General features: G+C 39.7%; 1 protein-coding gene and 1 non-coding gene across 3 annotated transcripts in view; both read right to left on the bottom strand.

Annotated features, from left to right (window-relative positions):
• Positions 1-24,464, bottom strand: part of RGL1 (ral guanine nucleotide dissociation stimulator like 1) — a 277,517-nt gene that overhangs the window by 227,827 nt on the left and 25,226 nt on the right. The window lies entirely within an intron of this gene.
• TRNAC-GCA (transfer RNA cysteine (anticodon GCA)) lies at positions 8,177-8,248 on the bottom strand. Its single transcript has one exon. It is a non-coding gene; the product is annotated as a tRNA-Cys (tRNA).

Here is a 24,464-nt window from a genome sequence, read left to right as displayed (position 1 = left end):
GCCAGGCCTTTTCCAGAAAATAGTATAATCGGTTTCATTTTTAGGTTTCCACAGAAAACCTCTCAGATACCTCAGGGAGCAAAAGATGCATGCACCAAGGGTCAAATGAAATCAAATATTTGAGATTAAAAGATTCTAATATAAAGCTCAAGAACACAGTATTAAAGTCTCTTAACACTTTACCAAAAAGCCCTGATAAAACTAGCAAAGGAGTAATTTTTCCTGAATCCTCAACCACTGAAAAGCACCAGATTTCTTCCTTTCATTGACATATTTGCCCATTCATTCAACATGAAATTCACTATTGCCAGCAGCGTTCTTTCTAGGCCTTGGAGATGCGGTGGTTAACAAAACAGGTTTCTGCCTTGTGATGCTTACAGTCTAGAGAAAGCGAGACAGGCAACAAATCCATAACAAATAATAATCTTATACTGTTAGGCACAGTGAAAAAATGAAACAAGGTAATGGAGAACAGACTGGAAGCAGGGAAACCAGTTGGAACAAGTGACTTGTGATAGCCTAGGAAAGAGACAAAGGCAAGCTGATGAAAAAATAGGTTTGCCTGTATGCCAAGTTGCTTCAGTTGTGCTCAACTCTGCAACCCTATGGAGGGAGCTGGTCAGGCTCCGCCGACCATAGGATGCTCCAGGCAAGAATACTGGAGTGGGTTGCCATGCCCTCCTCCAGGGAATCTTCCCAACCCAGGGATCGAGTCCACATCTCCTGTGTCTCCTGCATGGGCAGCTGGATTCTTCACCACTAGCGCCACCTGGGAAGCCCAGATCTCGCACTTACTGATGGATTTGATATTGATGCTAAGAACTCGGTCTCTGGACTCTGGTGCCAAATTGAATCTCAGAGACAGAGTTTGGGGTGAAGGTAGAAAAGAATAGTTCTATTGCTTTGCCAGGCAAAGGGGAACACAGTGGGCTCCTGCCCTTGAAAACTGTGTGTCCACACCTGGGAGACTTGGGTGAGGAGTTTTATAGCAATGGTTCGAGAGTGGAGTTGCTGATAAGATTAGGGTGTGTGCAGGGCCTGCACGCTTTAATCTGGTCCCAAGTGGTCTCCTTTTTCTTGATGAGCTTCTCTGGTTCCTTCAATCTGGAATGAAGAATACTAAAGCTTTTCATTTGTTGGGGGTTTTTTGAGTTTAAAGGCACAAAGATGTTGTTATGCGTATCTTGCAAGGTGGAACCAGGGCCCTGCCCCAAGGTTCACTACTGTTTCCTGACTGCTCCTCCTTTGTCTCTACATCCCCTCTCTGCCCTGATTAGCAGCTGTTTGGACCTGCCCTTTGGAACTCAGGGAAGGTCATGGAAGCTGGAGTCTGTTCCTAACAAACAAGAACTGAAGGACACCAATAGGTTTCCATGCCCAGGAACCCCACAGGTCCGGCTCAGTTTCAATGTCAAGCTTGATAAAGAGACAAATAGGATTATTTCAAGATTTTGCTTGAGCAAATAAGTGGCTAATGATAGAGAAGGAAATGGCAACCCACTCCAGTGTTCTTGCCTGGAGAATACCAGGGACAGGGGAGCCTGGTGGGCTGCTGTCTATGGGGTCGCACAGTCGGGCACGACTGAAGCGACTTAGCAGCAGCAGCAGCAGCAGATGCCATCAGCTAAGATGGAAAAGACCTTGAGAGAAACAAGATAGGCCTAGGGCCAGCAAGGATCCTCTTTACTGTGAAGTCAAGTTTGAGATATCATCAAAATGGACAGGAAGGAGGAGAAGCGGGGGGTGGGAAGAGGAAGTAGAGAAGGCAGGGGGAAGGGGAGCAGGAAGGGGGAGGAGAGAAGTAAGGGAAGGGTGAGGAGGAAGAGAGAGCAGTTGGATATACAAGTCTGAATCTCAGGGGGAGAAGTCAGGGCTGGAAATACAAACCTGAGAATCATCAGAATTCAGACAGTATTTAAAGTTATAGGACCAGATGAGTTCACCTCAGGACCTGAGTAATCAGAAGGCATTCAAATTATGCCTTTGCCACACATTAGCCAACTTGGGCAAAGTCTTCAACCTTTCTACAACATTTTCATGCAGGGTTGATATACCTTTGAACAGACCAAAAAAATCTGCACAGCACTAAACAAATACATGATGTTGTCAAGCTCTTAAGAAATTGAAAGACATTAAAAGGTAGAAACACCAAAACCAGGAACAAAAATCCTGACCGTAGTAATAAATTACCAGTTACCTCAGCAGAAAAAAATGCCAGCAAATTCCCTAGAAGAAAGTACCACCAAGCAAAGTAGAAATAGGGTGCCCCTACCTCTGATCCACCAGAAAGAGAAAAGATTTTAATTAAAAATACAGCAATTGAAAATAGTACTCCAAGCTATTAACAGTGAATATTTCCAGGGGTTGAGTTTATAGAGCATGGTTAATACCTGAAATTTTATCATGAACACGTATTTTAGTCATTGGTATGACATATACAAGTAATGGGAAAAAATAGCAACTCGTGAGCTATTTTCAAAAAGCTTCCAATGTGAGACACTTCTAATAAGAAAACAGGGATTACCAAAGGACTGTTAAAACTGGTCTCAAAGGTAATTCTTGCTAAACTGTAAATTAATGTGCGTTGGTAAAGCAAAACAAGAATCAAATGAATACTCTTACAAGTGCTAAGGTCTTAAAACATAATTATTCAGGAAATATAAAAGATCCCTAACATTCACCTATTATAAACATAATAATGAACAAGTACTTTCTTCTGACTGAACCCATTAGTATTTGTTAACTATTGGAAAGCATTTTTTAAAGTAGCAGACAAAATTACTGTACTACCATACAATAATTATGGAGGAAGCAAGATTATTTTGATTATATTCCTGCCATGCTTTTGCTTATCTGCTTACCCTATTTGTGTTATAGATTTTTTTCAACTTAACCTATAATCCATGGTTTTATTAGAACACCTTAGAGAGCTGCTATTCAGAAAAGATTTCATATATTATGTACAAAATTATAACTGCTAGGTTTAGCTATACACCCAGAGAAAAACATAATTTGGAAAGATGCATGCACCTCAATGCTTACTGCAGCACTATTTACAATAGCCAGGACATGGAAGCAATCTAAATCTCCATCAACAAAGGAACGGATAAAGAAGATGCAGTACATATATATAATGGTATATTACTTAACCATAAAAAGCAACAAAACTATGCCATTCGCAAAGATGTGGATGGACCTAGAGATTGTCATACATAGTAAAATAAGTCAGAAATAGAAAAACAAATGCTGTATAATATTACTTATTTGTGAAATCTAGAAAAATTACACTGATGAAGTTATTTGCTAAACAGAAAGAGAGACACAGACATGGGAAAGAAACATACAGATACCAAGGGGGAGGAGAAGGTGGAATGAATTGAGAGATTGGGATTGACATATATACACTGCTGCTGCTGCTGCTGCTAAGTCGCTTCAGTCGTATCCGACTCTGTGCGACCCCATAGACGGCAGCCCACCAGGCTCCCCCGTCCCAGGGATTCTAAGTATAAAATGGATAACTAATTAGAATCTATTATATAGCACAGGGAACTCGATTCAATACTCTGTGGTAACCCAAATGAGAAAGAAATCAAAAAAAAAAAAGAGGGATATATGTATACATATAGCTGATTCACTTTGCTGTACAGCAGAAACTAACACAACACTGTAATTAACTATACTCCAATAAAAATTAATTTTAAAAATTCAGTAAAAGAAAAAATCAATTTTAAAGTCACTTTTGTTCCTGTTGTTCAGTCACTCAATCATGTCTGAGTGTAATGTCACTCTAAGTTTTTAAAAATTCAGCACTAAGGGGGCCTTAAAGAAAACTGTAGTCTCTGCTAGTTTGAATTCAAAGGAAGACCTCTTCTAATGAGATAAACCTAAAGTCTTAGCAAGCTGAGAAATTTTCACATTCTATGTCCATCACTGAACATAGAGCAGAATTTCTTGGTCTCCCATATCCCTTGCTGGCACTTCTGACTATAATTCAAGGTAGTAAGCACTAGATGGCACTGCTGATTCATAACCAGGCCGTTGATTTTCCAGGTTTTAGGCTAAACTTAAGACTCTTATTAACAACATTCAAGTTCTGGAGTAATTAAAGAAATGTTAAACATATCAAAGAGGGGGAAAAAAAAACACTTTTAGCCAATTTAGGATGTTCTTTACTCTAAACCTTTCCCAAATTGCTATTACTCTAAATCAAGTTCTCCAGATGAGGTTTTAAATATAAAACTTCATATAAATAACTATAAATGTAAATATTTAAATCAAATATTGGTGTACTTTCAGATGATAATTATAGTTTAAGTGGAAAGAAATAAGGCTCTCCAAACGAAAGACTCAAGTTTTCAGCTTTGCTAAAATAACTTGCCACTAACGTGCTAAGAGCAGGAGGGGCAGGGAGCAAATTATGGGTTTAGCCTTTCACCTCTATGATGTTCTCAGGATATTTGTATAAAGGCTCTTCTGTCCACCTTGGGACTGAAGTCTCCTGGTCTTTCCACTTAAAAACTTGAAGTGTCAGTATGGCCAGTGTTCCAGTCCTGCAGCGTCCGTGCCTATTCTGGGCATGAAAGGGAGGGCTGATGGTGACAGTGGGAGGCTCTTGCCTCACCCTTGCAAACGCTCTCAACTCCTTCTGTGGTTCAGATAAACAGCCAGGGCCAGGACTAGATCTTTTTACCAAGATAAGAAAACTTTTCAAAACTCAAAAGTCTTAGGAAGTAATCTTGACCTTTGAAACATCACAACTTTTCTTTTTTTTTTTAAGAAAGTTACTCTTTTACAAAGAGATACAAAGTAGCTTCTGAATTTACCATCAACAAAAGTAATACAAGTGATACTAAAAATCTCTTAAAGGTGACATGCAGACTACCACTCACCAGTTCATTCATGTGGGTCATAAGCCACGAAGAGTGCTCAGAGGTAATAATGTGTCAGTGCACAGAACAGATGTGGGTCCCAATCTACACACGGCCTACTATTTAGTATAGAAAATGTCAGTAACAGGGCTTCCGTGGTGGCTCAGTGGTAAAGAATCTGTCTGCCAATGCAGGAGACGCAGGTTAGATCCTTGGGTCAGGAAGATCCCCTGGAGAAGGAAATGGCAACCCACTCCAGTATTCTTGCCTGGGGAATCCCATGGACAGAGGAGCCTGGTGGGCTTCAGTCCATAGGGTCACAAAGAGTCAGACACGACTTAGGAACTAAACAACGTCAGTAATACAGAAAATTAAATCTGTATTTTTAATATCGCTAATATGTCAATAGACCCTGATATCACCTTATATCCTTTCTGGAAATAAGTCTGATATAAACCAATGAAAATTTAACTCACTGATCATGGTATCATGGCAGAAAAGAACATGAATCTATAGAGAGTAAACAAATAATTTAAAAGAAAGCACTTTGGTCTTTGGTGCCCCAATCTGATCCATAGAAAGCAAACTACGTTTCACTGCCTAGATGGCCATGTGACAGCTATGCATACTCTTCACTTCATTTTTATGAAAACAAGCAAATAGACACTGTGTATGCTTTATAAGAAAATAAATTGGATGATCTTCCTCAAATTATTACTCCCCTCCCCCCAAAGTTCCACCTCATCTACATCTGCTTTAATAGCTTCATCTCTATGCAAGCAAAATAATATTCTAAATAAGGACTATGAATCAACAACAAAATGATAAATTACAGACAATTTTATCACATTAGAATAAAGGCTTCCACCTTACTTTTAATTAATTTTTATTGAAGTATAGCTAATTACAATGTTGTGTTGGTTTCTGCTGTATGGCAAAGTGAATCAGTTATACATATACACATATCCACTCTTTTTTAGATTCTATTCCCATATAGGCCATTATAGAGTAGAGTACCCTGTGCTATGCAGTAAGTTCTTATTTGTTATTTGCTTTATATATATTAGTGTATATATAAAGTTTCCATTTTAGAAGGCTATTTTATCAAGAACCTCTGTCCAAATTTTAGCCCTAAGAGTACCTGATTCTTCAGTCACCCTGACATGACAGACTGCGTTCAAGTTTCTGCTCTATACCTCACTCCCTATGTGGCCCTGTATTTCTCATCTCTCAAATGGAGATAGTCCCTATGTCATGGTGATACAATATGACTAAGGGAGATAGGTGTGTAAAATGCTTGCAATAGTGCTTTGCACATAATGAGGGCTTTATAAACAGCAACTGTCACAGTGTCTAAATTTCAGTGAAGAATTTCATTAATGTATTCACAGCAAGAATAGAAACCAATGATAAGTAAGATTTTAAGAGAAAAGAGCATCGAGCTTCTGTAAAGAAGCTTTAAGTCTCCTGGCCTGGCCATATTATATTCTGCTGCTGCTGCTAAGTCACTTCAGTGGTGTCCGACTCTGTGTGACCCCATAGACGGCAACCCACCAGGCTCCCCCGTTCCTGGGATTCTCCAGGCAAGAACACCGGCCTGGGTTGCCATTTCCTTCTCCAGTGCATGAAAGTGAAAAGTGAAAGTGAAGCCGCTCAGTCGTGTCCGACTTTTAGCGACCCCATGGACTGCAGCCCACCAGGCTCCTCCGTCCATGGGATTTTCCAGGCAAGAGTACTGGAGTGGGGTGCCATTGCCCTCTCCGATATTATATTCTAGGATATGGAAAAAATTTAGCGCGTGAGATCACTATGCCAACAGCAAGCATCTGTAAGGAATCTTAGCAAACAAGGGAAGAAACTAGCAGAAAGAAGGGGAGTCCCAATTTTCAAAATGACAGAGAATGCAAGTTATGCAGACACAACAGGACTCTAAACAGACTATTAAAACATGTGGTTACTTAAAGAATACCATGGGGCCACCACTAAGATTGAGTTAGTCCAAACAACACCATTTCCTTCTTTCACAGCAGACTAATACGTCTAGGACATACGACAGATATTACACAGCAAGAAAAAGCCTTTGGCAGTAGGTTTATATTATCCTTTGGATAAGAAGAAAAAATCAAATTGAGTGGTAATACAAACAGACTCATTATCTACTAAATGAGTGCCAAATGCTAGTTTTGCTGGATACATAGTTTTAATACAGAAGGAAGTGTCTCCTGAGCAGTCTCTAGACTGGTCAGTCCTGTTCTGGTAACCCCAGTTCACCTGGATTGGGCCACAAAGCAGCCTTTACGGTATGGCACATCCCCAGGAGAAGGGACTTGTCAGCTGGCCCCTTGCTCCGTCCCTGGCTCCTAGAACAGGGCCTGGCACCCTGTGGGAATTCATTAAATACTTGTGTGAATGAATTAAAAGTGTGTGACTAATACAAAGTTAAGGGGACTAATAAATATTTGGAATGACATAATCAGAAACCAAAAGGTCTTCATGGAACAGAACAATGGCCCAAATCAGACCCAGGTAACTGCACCCAGAAGGAAAAGCATAGTCCTTGTAGGTAGGTGCACTGTGGTTCCAATCTCTGTTCTGCCACTTGTCAGAAAAGTAAAGAGGGGTAGCGGGCAGAGAACTGAGGTGCAGTTTCAATGGAAAAAAAGAGTAAGGTGTTCAACATAAATCCAAAATTAATCAAGTACTTAGAGATGATGATAGACTGGCATGTAACTAGGGAAAATATTAATTCATACTATAAAAATAGATAGTTAGGAATAATCAGACATGAGATTCTACCTGGGCCACTTTTAAGAGTAAGAGGGGTCACTGTTAACTATGCACTAAGACAACAGGTGCAAATTGGGGCTGCCCTCGGCAAACCAGGACACACAGTCACACTGTTTATAGCACACGCCAAAAGCTCTGGACATCTGAGTTGTGGAAAAGTTAAACATCAACAATTTGCTGTAATTGGGTTAAGAATGTTAGTTCACTAAGTGCTTACTATATACCTGGCTTAAGTCCTTTACATATACTGACTCCTTTAAGACTTACAGAAATATGAAGTATCATTATCCTACTTCACAGACTAGATAATAAGGATGCAGGTGAAGAAACTGAGTCACATATTCTTAAAATAGTAATCTCACCCCCTCAAATTATCTGTGGATTGAGTGAAGAAGTGAAGTCGCTCAGTCATGTCCAACTCTTTGCGACCCCATGGACTGTACCCTACCAGGCTCCTCAGTCCATGGAATTTTCCAGGTAAGAGTACTGGAGTGGGTTGCCATTTCCTTCTCCAGGGGATGTTCCCAACCCAGGGATCGAACCTGGGTCTCCCGCACTGCAGGCAGACGCTTTACCATCTGAGCCACCAGGGAAGCAAGTTCCCACAACTTTTTTATAGACAATAATCAGTTGATTCTCAAATTTATATAGAAATGCAAGGGACCTAGAAGAGCCAAAGTAAACTTGAAAAAGCTGAAAATTCAGAGGACTTGTACTTCCTGATTTTAAGGCTTACAATACACCTGCAGTGTAATACTTGTTAAATGACAGCAGTTGAATAGAGTATCAAGTGCAGGAACAGATCCACACATATATGGCCACTGATTTCTAACAAAGGTGCCAAGGTTCAGTGCAGGAAGGAATAGCCATAAGGATGCTAAATCAACATGAATATAAATAGATATTAAAAAAAAAACCTTGAACTTTACCTCACATCTTTTATAAGAATTTACTTGAAATACATCATAGATATAAACATAAGAGCCCAAACTGTAACATTTCTAGATGAAAACTTTATTTCCATAAAATCTCTGTGGTGTTGGGTTAGGCAACAGTTTATTAGGTAGGAAGAAAAAGAAACTGAGTCACAGAGAGGTTAAATAACTTGCTCAAGATTACCGTTTAGCTTACCCTAAGATTTACACTAACTGAAGGGATGGACACCAAAGCCGGTGGCCTCTGGGTTTGTGCCGCGCTCAGATAACCTCGGACTGCGCTGAAATGCACTGAACCAGGCAATGGACAGTCCTGCTTGCTCCTGTTTCAGTCAGAGCACGTCTAAGGACATTGTTGTGATTCCAAATGCATGTTTTTTATACAAACTGGGTACATTAGGGCATATTAAAGATGGCAAAGAGACATGGGGTGAGATACACATGGATAAGTATAAGAAATACTTAGCTAAGAAAGACTTGGTAGGCCATGAGAGTGGCTCAGCCATGCAATGATCATAGGGAACAAAGGTTAAACACATTCTATTTTTTTTTTTAACACACATTCTGTTCATCAGCTTTCAAACTTTTTTAGCCATTGAGATCTAGTTCAGATATGTAGTTAATTATATAATTAAAAAATTATGCAATCAAGACAAAAGTTTCATGAAAACTTTACTACTTGTGATACACTCTGATACTTTCTATTCTATTCCATTTCTTTTCCTCCTCCCCCTTCTCCTTCTCCTTGTTCTTCTTCTTTCCCTGAGGGAGGCAGTAAGGAAGTAAGGCAAAGGGAAGAAAGAATAAAAGAGAGAGAGAGAGAACAGAAAGAGGGAGAAGAAAAATAAAACTAAATAGAATTTAAGTGTTTCCTAAGTAAATTAACGAATTTTACCTCCCCCCCTCAAAAAAAGAGTCTAAAACCCAACTTTCCCAATCCCAACAAAAAAATCTTGCACCAAGAGTGCAAGATTCCTAAATGCCTTGCATTGAGAAAAAAAAAGAAAAATTACATCTGAAAATTACTCTGGACTCTATAATGAGCTCTCCTGGTTTTCTTTCAGATCATTCTGGATGATCAGATCGGAAGAGAAGAGCAGAGACTGCCTCAGGACTTGATGTATAAAATAGCTCTCAGCAGGGTTTGGTCAATCCTTTCTGACAGGTATACACACTGCAACAATCTTCAAAGGTCACTTCTGGGAGACCCTCCTAACTCCTTTTGATGATGCTGCCAAGAAAGGAAAGAGAAAAAGTAAGAAGAGAAATCTAAATAAGAACAAAACAATGGAAAGGAAGACACTCACATGAACCCCAAAGGTGCAACTGATGAAGATTAAAAATGCTATTAGACTTCATTGACCATACAACCCACGATTACATGGGGTTATTACTAGCAGAGAGTGCTCTCTCATCACCAGATACTTTGTTTAAACCTTAGAGCCACATTCATAATTGAATGCTAACACCATCGGTACAGGGCTAGGGGTTGTTCTCTGAGTAAGAGGTTTCCACAGGACTTCCTAAAAGAAATAAGGAAATCCAACTGGGGCAAATGATCTATCCAATACTACCAAGAGCTCAGTGGATGCTTTACACCAAATCGATTTCCTCAGAAGGTCTCGGAGGAAAAGGGCGCAGGGACCACAACAGTCACAATCCAGCCACAGCTGGCTGCATTTGGTAATACAGGGATACGGCTGCTTGTGAATTAAGCAAACAAAAGTAAACAAAAGGATATCCTTAACTGTAAACTCCTCTTTCTGACAAAACGAGTAATTCAGCATTTACTCTCAATACTATAAGGATACATATTACCAACATGTAATAGAAAGTCTTTGAAATTTACACACTCAGGTTAAGTGGTTTTGAAATGAAGTAGAAAGTTAGAGGCTTTCTGCTAAGCCCATCTGGGCATCCTAAAAACCCGAATCCTGAGTTGGACCCATTCCCACATTGCTGTAAACCACACTACAAACTCTCAAATCAGAGACAGAGCCCTTTGTGGAAAGACGAATCCAGGAAATAAACTGAAAGCGACTTAACTTTAACAAGTCAATGAAGACAGAGACTTGGAAACAGAAGAAAAAGAATAAAGGTTGACATGATTCAGGTAAGCTGGAATTCAAAGCACGATGGGATCTTGGCAACACAGACCAACTGGATCAAGATGAAGCCAAGACTAGGCCAGGCACAGTCTAGAGAAACGCATACATGCTCCAGCAGTTTGGCTGCCAGGTAGATGCTTGCAAACCCAATGAATGATGCTCAAAGACAAAGCAAATTCACACTTGGTTCAGGCAGACCTGGTAACAGGAGAATGAATTCAAGGATAGGGAGGGCATGACGCTGAAGTACAGACTCACAGGGCAAGACTTCTATTTCCAGCAATGTTGTGATCTAAGTACACACACTCACATGCAAAACCTACAACTGTTGAATAAAATATGAGTCCAGGGAAGTGAGGAAATTCTAGAAATTTCCCCAGACCTCCAGGGAAGAACATAAACGAGGATATGTTATATTGGCACTGACATTTAGGCTATCAAGAAAGTACTTGTTGATATGAATAAGTAGGAAGCTTGGGTTTTCACAGTCATATGGAAGTAGATGATGAAGATTCAGCTTTGTTCAATATGAAAAAGTGCATCAGAGTCCCTGCTTATCTCTGTAAGCCCTTAAACAGCTCCTTTCTCAGTAAAAAGAGATGACAAGGAATCTGTCTATCTCAGCAGAGATGCCTAGGCCAGGGAGAGTCTCCCCAAACACAAGGATCAATTTTATATTACCTAACTGAACGGAAGGAACACTTCCAAGCTCATTTTAGGATGTTGGCATTACCCTGGTACTAAAGTCAGGTGAAGATGCTACAAGAAAAGGAAGTTACAGACCATGGTCCCTGATGAATGTAGATGTGAATATTCTCAACAAAATACTAGCAACTGAATTCAGGGACACAGTAAAAGGATCATATATCATGATCAAGTGGGATTTACCCCTGGGATGCTAGGACGGTTCAACACATGCAGATCAATAAATGCACTACAACCATATTAACAGAATTAAGAGAGTTTATTTTTTTGGTTTCCAAAATCACTGCAGAGAGTGACTGCAGCCATGAAATTAAAAGACACTTGCTCCTTGGAAGAAAAGCTGTGACAAACCTAGACAGTGTATTAAACTTAAGACTCTTGAGAGTCCCTTGGACTGCAAGGAGATCCAACCAGTCCATTTTAAAGGAGATCAGCCCTGGGTGTTCTTTGGAAGGAATGATGCTAAAGCTGAAACTCCAGTACTTTGGCCACTTTATGAGAAGAGATGACTCATTGGAAAAGACTGTGATGCTGGGAGGGATTGGGGGCAGGAGGAAAAGGGGACAACAGAGGATGAGATGGCTGGATGGCATCACCGACTCGATGGACGTGAGTTTGAGTGAACTCCAGGAGTTGGTGATGGACAGGGAGGCCTGGCGTGCTGCAATTCATGGGGTTGCAAAGAGTCGGACATGACTGAGTGACTGAACTGAACTGAACTGAACTGAACAAAGGTCTGTCTAGTCAAAGCCCTGGTTTTTCCAGTGGTCATGTGTGGATGTGAGAGTTGGACTGTAAAGAAAGCTGAGTGCCGAAGAATTGATGCTTTTGAACTGTGGTGTTGGAGAAGACTCTTGAGAGTCCCTTGGACTGCAAGGAGATACAACCAGTCAATCCTAAAGGAAATCAGTCCTGAATATTCATTGGAAGAACTGATGCTGAGGCTGAAACTCCAATACTTTGGCCACCTGATGAGAAGAACTGACCCACTAGAAAAGACCCTGATGTTGGGAAAGATTGAAGGCAGGAGGAGGAGATAACAGAGGATGAGATGGTTGGATGGCATCAGTGACTCAATGGACATGAGTTTGAACAAGCTCCAGGAGTTGGTGATGGACAGGGAAGCCTTGTGTGCTGCAGTCCATGGGGTCACAAAGAGTCAGACACGACTGAGTGACCGAACTGAACTGACTGAAGGGTAAAAATCCTATGCTTATTTCAATAGATGCAGGAAAAGTATTTGACAAAATTCTTGTTCTTTCATGATAAAACTCTCAACAAATTAGTTATAAACGGAATACACCCCAACATAATAAAAGCCATATGTGACAAGCCCACAGCTAACTTCCTACTCAATGGTGAAAAGTTAAAAGCCTTTTCTCTAAGGTCAAGAAAAAATAAAAAAAATAAAGTATGCCCACTCTCACCACTTCTTTTCAACACAGTACTACTCTGTCATGGCCACAATTAGATAAGAAAAATAACCAAAAGGCATCCAAATTAGAAATTAAGAAGTAAAATTATCCCTGTTTGCAGACGAGAGGATCTTATATATTAAAAATGCTAAATCCACCCAAAAAACCTGTTTCAACTAAGAAATGAAATCAACAAAGTAGCAGGATTAAAACCCAACATAGAAAAATCATTTGTGCTTCTACACATAAAAAATGAGCTATCTGAAGGAAATTTAAAAAGCAATTCCATTTACAATAACATCAAAAATAACAAAATACTTACAAATAACTTTAACCAAAGAGGCAAAATATCTGTACACTGAAAACCATAAGACACTGATGAAAGAAATTGAAAACACACATGAATACTGGAAACAGTGTTCTTGGATAGGAAGAATTAATATTGTTAAAATGTCTATACCATCCAAAGTCATCTACGAATTCAATGCAATCCGTACCAAAATTCTACTGGTGTTTTTCACAGAAATAGAAAATCTATACTAAAATTTGTATGGAATCACAAAAGACCTTGAGTAGCCAAAGCAAACTTTTGAACAAATAAAGCTGGAGACATCACACATTCTGATTTCAAACTATACTACAAAGTTACAGTAACCAAAAGAGTATGGCATTGGCACATATTAGGAAGCCCAGAAATAAACCTATGCATACATCCTTAGAAAAGGACACCAAGAACACATAATGGTAAGGGCATGAAGGGCGGCATTCTCTTCAACAAATAGTGCTGAGAAAACTGGATATTCACATGCAAAAGAATGACTGGACCCCTCTCATCTTACACCACTCATAGTTAGTGCAGAATATCAGAGACTTAAATGTAAAGCCTGAAACCATAAAACTCCTACAAGGAAACATAGAGGGAAAGCTCCGGGACATTAATCTTTGCAATGATTTCTGGGGGGTAAGAAACCAAGAGCACAAAAGCCAAAAATAAACAAGTGGGACTACATCAAACTAAAAAGCTTCTGAACAGCAAAAGCAACAATCAATTAATTGAAATAGCAACCTACAGAAAGACAAAAAATGTTTGCAAACCATATATCTGATAAAAGGTTAATATCTAAGTACTATAAAGATCTCACACATTTAATGACAGAAAAAAGCAAATAATACAACTAAAAATGGGTAAAGGACTGAATAGACATTTTTCCAAATGGCCAAAAGGCACATGAAAAGGTGTTCAACATCACTAGTCATTAGGGAAACGGGAATTAAAACCACAGTGAGATATCATCTCACATCTGTTTTGATAGCAATTACCAGAAAGACAAAAGTTAACCAGAATTGGTGAGAATGTGGAGAAAAGTGAACCATTACACACTATTGGTGGCACAACCACTATCAAAACAGGAGAGTGGTTCCTCAAAAAATAAAAAATAGAACTGCCATATGATCCAACAATACTACTTCTAGGTATATAGCCAAGGGAAATGAAATCAGTGACTGGAAGAGAAATCTGCATCCCTGTGATCACTGTAGCACTATTCACAACACCCAAGATATAGACCACCTAAACGTCCACCAACAGATGAATGGATAAAGAAAATGTGGTATATCTACACAATGGAATAGTAATTCAGTGATAAAAAGGAAATCCTGCCATCTGCAACAACATGGATGAATTTGGAAGGCATTATGCTAGGTGAAATCATCTAGACAGTGGAGAAAGACAAATACTATATGGTATTACTTATAAGTGGGACCTAAACAAAATAAACCTGATTTCATAGAAACAGAATAAAATGGCAATTACTGTTACTGAATTGCAAATCGCAAATCCATGTGCCTGATGCACAGTGAGGCCAATCAATATTAAAACATTCGAGTTTGGAACAGAGAGATTTATTACAGGTTCATACAAGGAGATGAAGTTACAGTTCATACAAGAAGTCAAGAAACACCTGGAGTAACAAGCAAATTTGGCCTTGGAATACAGAACGAAGCAGGGCAAAGACTAATAGAGTTTTGTCAAGAAAATGCACTGGTCATAGCAAACATCCTCTTCCAACAACACAAGAGAAGACTCTACACATGGACATCACCAGATGGTCAACACCAAAATCAGATTGATTATATTCTTTGCAGCCAAAGATGGAGAAGCTCTATACAGCCAGCAAAAACAAGACCAGGAGCTGACTGTGGCTCAGATCATGAACTCCTTATTGCCAAATTCAGACTTAAATTGAAGAAAGTAGGGAAAACCACTAGACCATTCAGGTATGACCTAAATCAAATCCCTTATGATTATACAGTGGAAGTGAGAAATAGATTTAAGGGACTAGATCTGATAGATAGAGTGCCTGATGAATTATGGACTGAGGTTCATGACATTGTACAGGAGACAGGGATCAAGACCATCCCCATGGAAAAGAAATGCAAAAAAGCAAAATGGCTGTCTGGGGAGGCCTTACAAATAGCTGTGAAAAGAAGAGAAGTGAAAAGCAAAGGAGAAAAGGAAAGATATAAGCATCTGAATGCAGAGTTCCAAAGAATAGCAAGAAGAGACAAGAAAGCCTTCCTCAGTGATCAATGCAAAGAAATAGAGGAAAACAAGAGAATGGGAAAGACTAGAGATCTCTTCAAGAAAATTAGAGATACCAAGGGAACATTTCATGCAAAGATGGCTCGATAAAGGACAGAAATGGTATAGACCTAACAGAAGCAGAAGATATTAAGAAGAGGTGGCAAGAATACACAGAACTGTACAAAAAAGATCTTCATGACCCAGATAATCACGATGGTGTGATCACTCACCTAGAGCCAGACATCCTGGAATGTGAAGTCAAGTGGGCCTTAGAAAGCATCACTACGAACAAAGCTAGTGGAGGTGATGGAATTCGAGTTGAGCTATTTCAAATCCTGAAAGTTGATGCTGTGGAAGTGCTGTACTCAATATGCCAACAAATTTGGAAAACTCAGCAGTGGCCACAGGACTGGAAAACGTCAGTTGTTATTCCAATCCCAAAGAAAGGCAATGCCAAAGAATGCTCAAACTACCGCACAATTGCACTCATCTCACACACTAGTAAAGTAATGCTCAAAATTCTCCAAGCCAGGCTTCAGCAATACGTGAACTGTGAACTTCCTGATGTTCAAGTTGGTTTTAGAAAAGGCAGAGGAACAAGAGATCAAATTGCCATCATCTGCTGGATCATCGAAAAAGCAAGAGAGTTCCAGAAAAACATCTATTTCTGCTTTATTGACTATGCCAAAGCCTTTGACTGTGTGGATCACAATCAACTGTGGAAAATTCTGAAAGAGATGGGAATACCAGACCACCTGACCTGCCTCTTGAGAAATCTGTATGCAGGTCAGGAAGCAACAGTTAGAACTGGACATGGAACAACAGACTGGTGCCAAATACGAAAAGGAGTACGTCAAGGCTGTATATTGTCACCCTGCTTATTTAACTTCTATGCAGAGTACGTCATGAGAAACGCTGGGCTGGAAGAAGCACAAGCTGAAAACAAGATTGCTGGGAGAAATACCAATAACATCAGATATGCAGTTGACATCACCCTTATGGCAGAAAGTGAAGAGGAACTAAAAAGCCTCTTGATGAAAGTGAAAGAGGAGAGTGAAAAAGTTGGCTTAAAACTCAACATTCAGAAAACAAAGATCATGGCATCTGGTCCCATCACTTCATGGGAAATAGATGGGGAAACAGTTAAAACAGTGTCAGACTTTATTTTGGGGGGCTCCAAAATCACTGCAGATGGTGACTGCAGCCATGAAATTAAAAGACGCTTACTCCTTGGAAGGAAAGTTATGACCAACCCAGATAGCATATTCAAAAGCAGAGACATTACTTTGCCAACAAAGGTCCTTCTACTCAGGGCTATGGTTTTTCCAGTGGTCATGTATGAATGTGAGAGTTGGACTATGAAGAAAGCTGAGTGCTGAAGAATTGATGCTTTTGAACTGTGGTGTTGGAGAAGACTCTTGAGAGTCCCTTGGACTGCAAGGAGATCCAACCAGTCCATTCTGAAGGAGATCAACCCTGGGATTTCTTTGGAAGGAATGATGCTAAAGCTTAAACTCCAGTACTTTGGCCACCTCATGCGAAGAGTTGACTCATTGGAAAAGACTCTGATGCTGGGAGGGATTGGGGGCAGGAGGAGAAGGGGATGACAGAGGATGAGATGGCTGGATGGCATCACCAACTCGATGGACATGAGTCTGAGTGAACTCCAGGAGTTGGTGGTGGACAGGGAGGCCTGGTGTGCTGTGATTCATGGGGTCACAAAGAGTCAGACACAACTGAGCAACTGAACTGAACTGAACAAGGAGATGGGTGGCTCATGCCCCAATAATCCCAAGTTACTGAAAGTTGTCAGCAAACCCCTTTAAAAGCAAAAAGTGAGGGAGCAAGGGTGGTTAGTTGTTGCAAACTTCTTGGTGTCAGATCTTTTGTTCTTCAGGCAGGACATGGTCAGGTTAACGATGTTCCTGTAAATCTCTACCAAACGAAAGTTATTCTCTGCCTGACAAGAAAGGGCAAGGTCCCAAGGCACAACTTTCACTCTCCAAGGTCCCAGTTTCTGGTTAAGAGGAGGCAGATCTCAATTGGCAGCTACTTCAGGGCCAGGCTCCCACACCCTGCCCAGCTGTCATCCCTGAGGGAGCCAGGCATCCAACCCAACTGGCCCTCAGTCTCCTGCGGCCGCCCAAATAGGGAAGACCAGGTCTCACAGACTGTTACCAGACAGACAGCCATTGCTATCAGGTTACAGAGACAGATATGAGGGAGAGGTTCCCCGCTGCCTCAAAGCCTGGACCAAGGCTAATGGAGGGCGTCAGTGAGGGCTGTGGAGCCCCACAGGACGTAATCCCCAGTCTGTTCCCCGGGCCCTCCAGCTTACCCACTGGCACAAGGCTGGCCCTCCTCCTTCTCTTGGAGGACCCGCAAGAGAAGTCCTAAATCTGTCTCTTACCTCACTCTCCACCTGATGACCACCACACCACTGACAGCTGGCTGAATTGCTTCTGGACTAGTTCCTCATTGACAGTTACTTGTGGGCATGACCTTCTGTGGTGCTGACCAATAGCTGAGCAGGACAACTAATGGTCGCTCATTGACAACTGGCTGTTTTTGGGCAGGGACCACCAAGGCACTGACCAATGGCTGAGCAAGACTTGTTGCCTAGTAACAGGGTGCCTGACTAATGAGGCATCGAAGTGACTGGCTACTAAGGACTGTGCTTGTCCTGCTCTGTTACATTACCAAGTTAGGAGGAGAAGCAAATGGGAAGATGTAGGTCAAAGGGCCAAACTTTCAGTTATTAGATAAGTCTTGAGGATCTAATAATGTACAGCAAGGTGATTATAGTTAATAATATGCTATTGTATACTTGCATGCTTGAAAGGTGCTGAGAGCAGATCTTAAGCATTTTCACCATAAGAAATAAAGAAGAGTCAACTTTAATACAGGAAGCAATAGATATATTAATTAGCTTGATCTTGTGTAATTGTTCTACAATGTATATATACATAAAATCATCACCTTTTACACTTCAAATATATACATTTGTCAGTTACTTTTCAATGAAATTAGAAAATAAAACAATCAAACTGGTATGCTGATATTCTTTATTAAAAATGTCTTCCTACCGTTAAAAAAAAATTATTCAACCTATGTGTTCAGGAACCCAGAGCTGAGAAATTAAAGTGATCAAGGTTGGGAAACACATTTATAATTCCTGTAAAAATGGAAAGCAAACACTGTCCAAAGCAGTGGTTCTCAACTTTGATTGTGGAGCTTTAAAAACAATGATGCCTCACATTCAGAGTATCTGCATTCACTGGACTGGGGTCCAATCTGCCATCTTAATTTTAAAGGCTCACTTGGTGATCCCAGTGAGTAGCAAAGATTGAGAACCACTGTCTGGAGAGATATAGCTTCAACATGGGCCACCCAGGATCCCCACCAAGCATGACTGAGAAAACAAAATTTGACAACATCCAAAGGAACAATCCACCAAGAACAGGCAGAAATAACAAAAAACAGAGTTAACGCCCCAAGAACTTTAAAGATAAAAGAATTATTTGTTATAGACTATATAATATTAAAATAATTAAAGATGAAAAATCCAAAAATATATAATGGAGGAAAATACAAGGAAAAAATAAAATTAGAAAGGATACATTCATTGATTTTAGAAACTCAATCAGTGAGTTAAACAGCAGATTAACAGACCTGTAGAGAAAAGTGGAAGGCCTCCCTGGTGGCTCAGTGGGAAAGAATCTGCCTGCAGTGCAGAATCTGTGGGTTGATTCCTGGGTCAGGAAGATCTCCTGGAGAAGGAAATGGCAACCCACTCCAGTATTCTTAAACCTGGAAAAACCCATAGACAGAGGAGCGTGGTGGGCTACAGTCCGTGGGATTAAAATAAGAGTCAGCCATGACTGAGTGACTAAACGATAACAACAAAGAGAAAAGTGGAGATCTAGGTGGCTGTTATGGAGAAAATACCTAAAACGTGGCACTAAAAGATGAATAATTGGAATTACAATAGACAAACTGAATCATGCAGATAAATAAGAAGATCAACATGTTCCTAATTCATGTTCCAAAAGAAGAGAAAAGAGAAGACAAGAATATTTTTAAAAATAATGAACAAACTAAAATACTTCAAACAATACAGAGAGAGACAGAGATGGAGAGAGAGAACAAAAGCGATACCAAGGAGCACAAAGCAAATGACGTAAAATGACGTAAACATTAACAATAGGTGAATCTGGATAAAAGGTCTAGGAGAGCTCCTTGTTACTATCTTTAGTTATGCAGCTTTTTTCTAAGTTTGAAACTATTTCCAAATAAAGTATGTATTAAATTTTTTATGAAATTACGGCTATTTTCCAGAATTAATGGGAAGCAAAAATTAGCAAATTTGAGTTTCAAGCAGGATAAGTAAAATTAAATCTATACCTTAAATACATCACACTGGAAACTATAAAATATGAAAGGCAAAGAAAGTGTTTTAAAAGTTATCAAAGAAAAGATAAATTACCTATAAAGAACAAATCAAAGCCACAATGAGACATTGTCTCACACCTGTTAGAATGGTTGCTATTGAAAAGACAAAGAATAGCAAGTGTTGGAGAGAATATGAAGAAAAGGGAAGCCTACAGTATTGGTAGGACTATAAATTGGTGAGGCCACCATGGAAAACAGTATGCAGGTCCCTCAAAGAACTAGAACTATTATATAACTCAGCCATTCCATTCTGGGTATCTGAAGAGCACCAAAAAGCTAATTCAAAAAGGTATATGCACCCCTATGTTCAGTGTAGGTTTATATATAATAGCCAGGATATGGGAACAACCTAAATATCTATAAATGAATAAATGGATAAAGAAGATGTAGCATATATACACATTAGAATATAACTCAGTCATAAAAAAGAATGAAATTCTGCCACTTGTGACAACATGAATGGACCTTGAAGGTATTATACTAAGTGAAGTAAGTCAAATACGATTTCAATTCTATGTGAAACCCAAAAACCCAAAACAAATGAACAAACAAAATAAAATAAAAACAAACTCAGGTTGTATGACAAATGCATCTCAAGTTTCTAAGAACTGCCAAACTGTTGTCCAGAGTGGTTTGTTACCTGATATTCCCACTGGCAACACATGAGCATTCCAGTTATGCCACATTCTTGCCAACACTTGATACTGTCAGTGAAAGGAAATGTTTAACATATCAATTTAGAAAGACACGTTTCTTTTTTAAAAAATATTTGTTTGTTTATTTGGCTGTATAAGGTCTTAGTGGTGGCATACAGGATCTTTGTTGCATCATGTGGAGCCTTTTACTGATAGAAGATTAGCCCACTAGAGATCAGATTAGTGGTTACCAGAGGGGAAGGAGCTTGGGGGGTGGATGGAAGAAATGGGTGAAAGACGTCAACTGCGAATGGTAATGGATAGTAAATAGACCTGTGGTAGTGATCATTTCATAGTGTATATACACTATGTCGAGTTACAATTCTATATACCTGAAACTTATACAACAATCAAAACAATATTATAAAGACAAGTATATTGATAATGAAACAACAATTAGACTCGATAGGTTTCTCAACAGCAACCACTTGGAGCATTTTCAGAGCTCACCTTATCTTCTACTGAGTCTAAGATCATAATACTTTTTCTCAGCTGCCACATACTCTGTCCTAATTGAGGGAGAAGACTGAACTGAGCTCAGCACTATCAATGACTTCATTTGGAAGAGACCAGGACAACAGCAGATGGAAGCAGTGGTATCAAATTTCTTGCTAATTATGGTGCCCTTGGAAATTCATCGGGCATTAACTATCCAGATGAAGAAACAGAAGTACTACAGAATCTCATCCACTATTCATTCCCTTCTTGTCCAAGGACAAGCTTAAAAGAAACTCGTTTTTCTACAGGACTTCCCTGATAGTCCAGTGGTTAATAATTCTCCTTGCAACGCAGGGGACTCAAGTTCAGTCCCTGGTCGGGGAACTAAGATCCCACGTGCTGTGGAGCAGCTAAGCATGTGCACTGCGACTACCGAGCCCATGAGCTCTCGAGCTTGTGTGCCTCCACCAGAGCCCATGAGCCACAATAAAAGGCTCCACATGATGCAACAAAGATCCTGTGAGCCACCACTAAGACCTTACACAGCCAAATAAACAAACAAATACTTTTTAAAAGAGAAACGTGTTTTTCTAAATTGATATGTTAAACATTTCCTTTCACTGACAAGATCTAGTGTTGGCAAGAATGTGGCATAACTGGAATGCTCATGTGTTGCCAGTGGGAATATCAGATAACAAACCACTCTGGACAACAGTTTGGCAGTTCTTAGAAACTTGAGATGCATTTGTCATACAACCTGGCAATTCTACTTTTTAAGTATTTGTCCAAAAGAAGGAAGCACACATCCACACGAAGACTTGGACATGAATGTTCATAGAAACTTTTTTCATAATCATCCAAAACTAGAAACAATACAAATGTTCATCAACAGATAAGTGAATTATATAGTATATCTATACAATGGAATATTACTAGGTATTAAAAAGGAACAAACTACTGATATACATAATTGTGAGGGTGAGTCTCAAAAACATCATGCTAAGGAATAAGCAAAAGGCCCATAGTTCATACTTCATGAGTCCTTTTATGTGAAACTTTGGAAAAAACAAATCTAGCCTATAGTAAGGGCAAAGAGATGATACTTCCCTAGAGCCATGCGGGAGGGTGGTTGATGGGGAAGGGAGGGACACGGAGGAAATTTGGGACTGATGGAAATGTTCTCCGTTTTTAGTGTAATGATGGTAACATGAGTACATACATTTGTCAAAACTCATAAAACTGTACACTTGAGATGGGTGCATTATATGTAAATTACACCTCAATAAAGCTGATTTTTAAAATTTATTTCCTCTTGCCAAAAACATTTTCAGCTGTTTTCCCACACATACTTATCATTTTCTCATGACATGCTCTTCCTACACTTTCTTCTCTTTGTTGACTTTATCACTGTCTCACTTTTGAACTATGACTTTTCCCTATCTTAAGGCTAGGTCATTAAATTGAGATTATTTTCTTTTTGCTCTAAAAAGTACGATATGATGGAGAGATTGTGGTATAAAGAAGAATTTTAGAGTGCTCAAATCCCAGATTTACCGATTATTAGCTATGTTATTTTAAGCATTAGTTAAACAGTCTGAAATAGATGGAAGCTGCTGTATAACACAGGGAGCCCAGCCTGGCACCCACTGATACCTTAAGTGGATGGGATACGGGTGGGAAAGAGGTTCAAGAGGAGGGGATATATAACTGATTTCCAGCTGATGTACAGCAGAGACCACCGAAGCACTGTAAAGAAATTATCCTCCAGTAAAATAAAAAATTGCACTGCAAAAAAAAATCTTACTATGAAAAGTCAGCCAAACTCAACAATGTGTTTAGTGATACAATAAAAATTATGAATTACATAAAAACTAATGCATTCCATTTGAGAGTATTCTCTTTATGTGATAATATGGAAGCTGATCACAAACAACTGCAATGGTATACTAGGTACACTGGTTATCTAGGGGAAAGTTCTGCAGAGAATGTCTGCACATTGAAGAAACTCAAGAGTTACTAATAGAAAAGAAACATGTTTGGGCTCAGTTTTGTAAAGATATGTATTAGACAGCCAGACTTGCCTATTTTTCTGAAATATATTTGTCAAGTTAATAATCTTAATATTTCCAAACAAGGAAGCAACACACCATATTTTCCAGTAGTAGATGACTGAAAAGTCAAAATAAACATTAGAAGCATAAAAGGACAGTTTTCACAGATTATGTCATGTTTCATAATTTAACAACTATTATCCACGCAGCAGGTAATTATTGCTCATCTGCTCAAAATGATTACCAAACATCTGATGGAACTGATAGAATGCTTAAAATTTTTATACTCCATCAAGATCCATGCATAGTATATATGGAATTTAGAAAGATGGTAACAATAACCCTGTATACAAGACAGCAAAAGAGACACTGATGTATAGAACAGTCTTTTGGACTCTGTGGGAGAGGGAGAGGGTGGGATGATTTGGGAGAATGGCATTGAAACATGTATAATATCATGTATGAAACGAGTTGCCAGTTCAGGTTCGATGCACGATACTGGATACTTGGGGCTGGAGCACTGGGACGACCCAGAGGGATGGTATGGGGAGGGAGGAGGGTTCAAGATGGGGAACACATGTATACCTGTGGCAGATTCATTTTGATATATGGCAAAACCAATACAATATTGTAAAGTTAAATAAAATAAAATTAAAAAAAAAGATCCATGCATAGGAAATTCATGGAACCAGAAACCATTCATTGAAAGATAGTTTAAATTTAATATTATTTTGCAGGGCTTCCCTGGTGGCTCGGACGGTAAAGAATCTGCCTGCAATGCAGGAGACTTAGGTTTGATCCCTGGGTCAGGAAGATCTCCTGGAGGAGGAAATGGCAACCCACCCCAGTATTCTTGCCTGGGAAATCCCAAGGACAGAAGAGCCTGACAGGCTACAGTCCATGGGGTCATAAAGAGTCAGACACGACTGAGCAAATAACACTTTCGCTTTTCACTTTTACAGGATAAATTGTTGGAACTGGCCACTAATGAAGAATTGACGGTGAATTTTTAAAATATTACATCACTTGCTTTGTTTTTAAAAAGCATTAAAAATGAATATCTTTAGACCTTCACTGGTGGCTCAGTGGGAAAGAATCCACCTACCAGTGCAAGAGACATGGGTTCAATCCCGGTCCAGGAAGATCCCACAAGCCGCAGAGCAGTAACTAAGCCCATGTATCAAAACTGTTGAGCCTGTGCTCTAAAGCCCAGAGGGCACAACTACTGGCCCATGTGCTGCAGCTACTGAAGCCCACACGCCCCAGAGCCCGTGCTCCACAGCAGGAGAAGCCACCAGGGTGAGAAGCCCACACACACATCTACAGAGCAGCCCCACTCGCCCCAACTAGAGAGGGGCCCACCCAGCAATGAAGACCCAGCACAGCCAAAAATAAAATAAATTAATTAATTAACTCTTTTAAAAAG

Source organism: Bos taurus, chromosome 16, assembly GCF_002263795.3.
Source record: "Bos taurus isolate L1 Dominette 01449 registration number 42190680 breed Hereford chromosome 16, ARS-UCD2.0, whole genome shotgun sequence".
In the NCBI taxonomy this organism is placed as follows: domain Eukaryota; kingdom Metazoa; phylum Chordata; class Mammalia; order Artiodactyla; family Bovidae; genus Bos; species Bos taurus.
The sequence above is the reverse complement of the archived record's forward strand: the minus strand, read 5'-3'. Positions and strand labels throughout refer to the sequence as shown.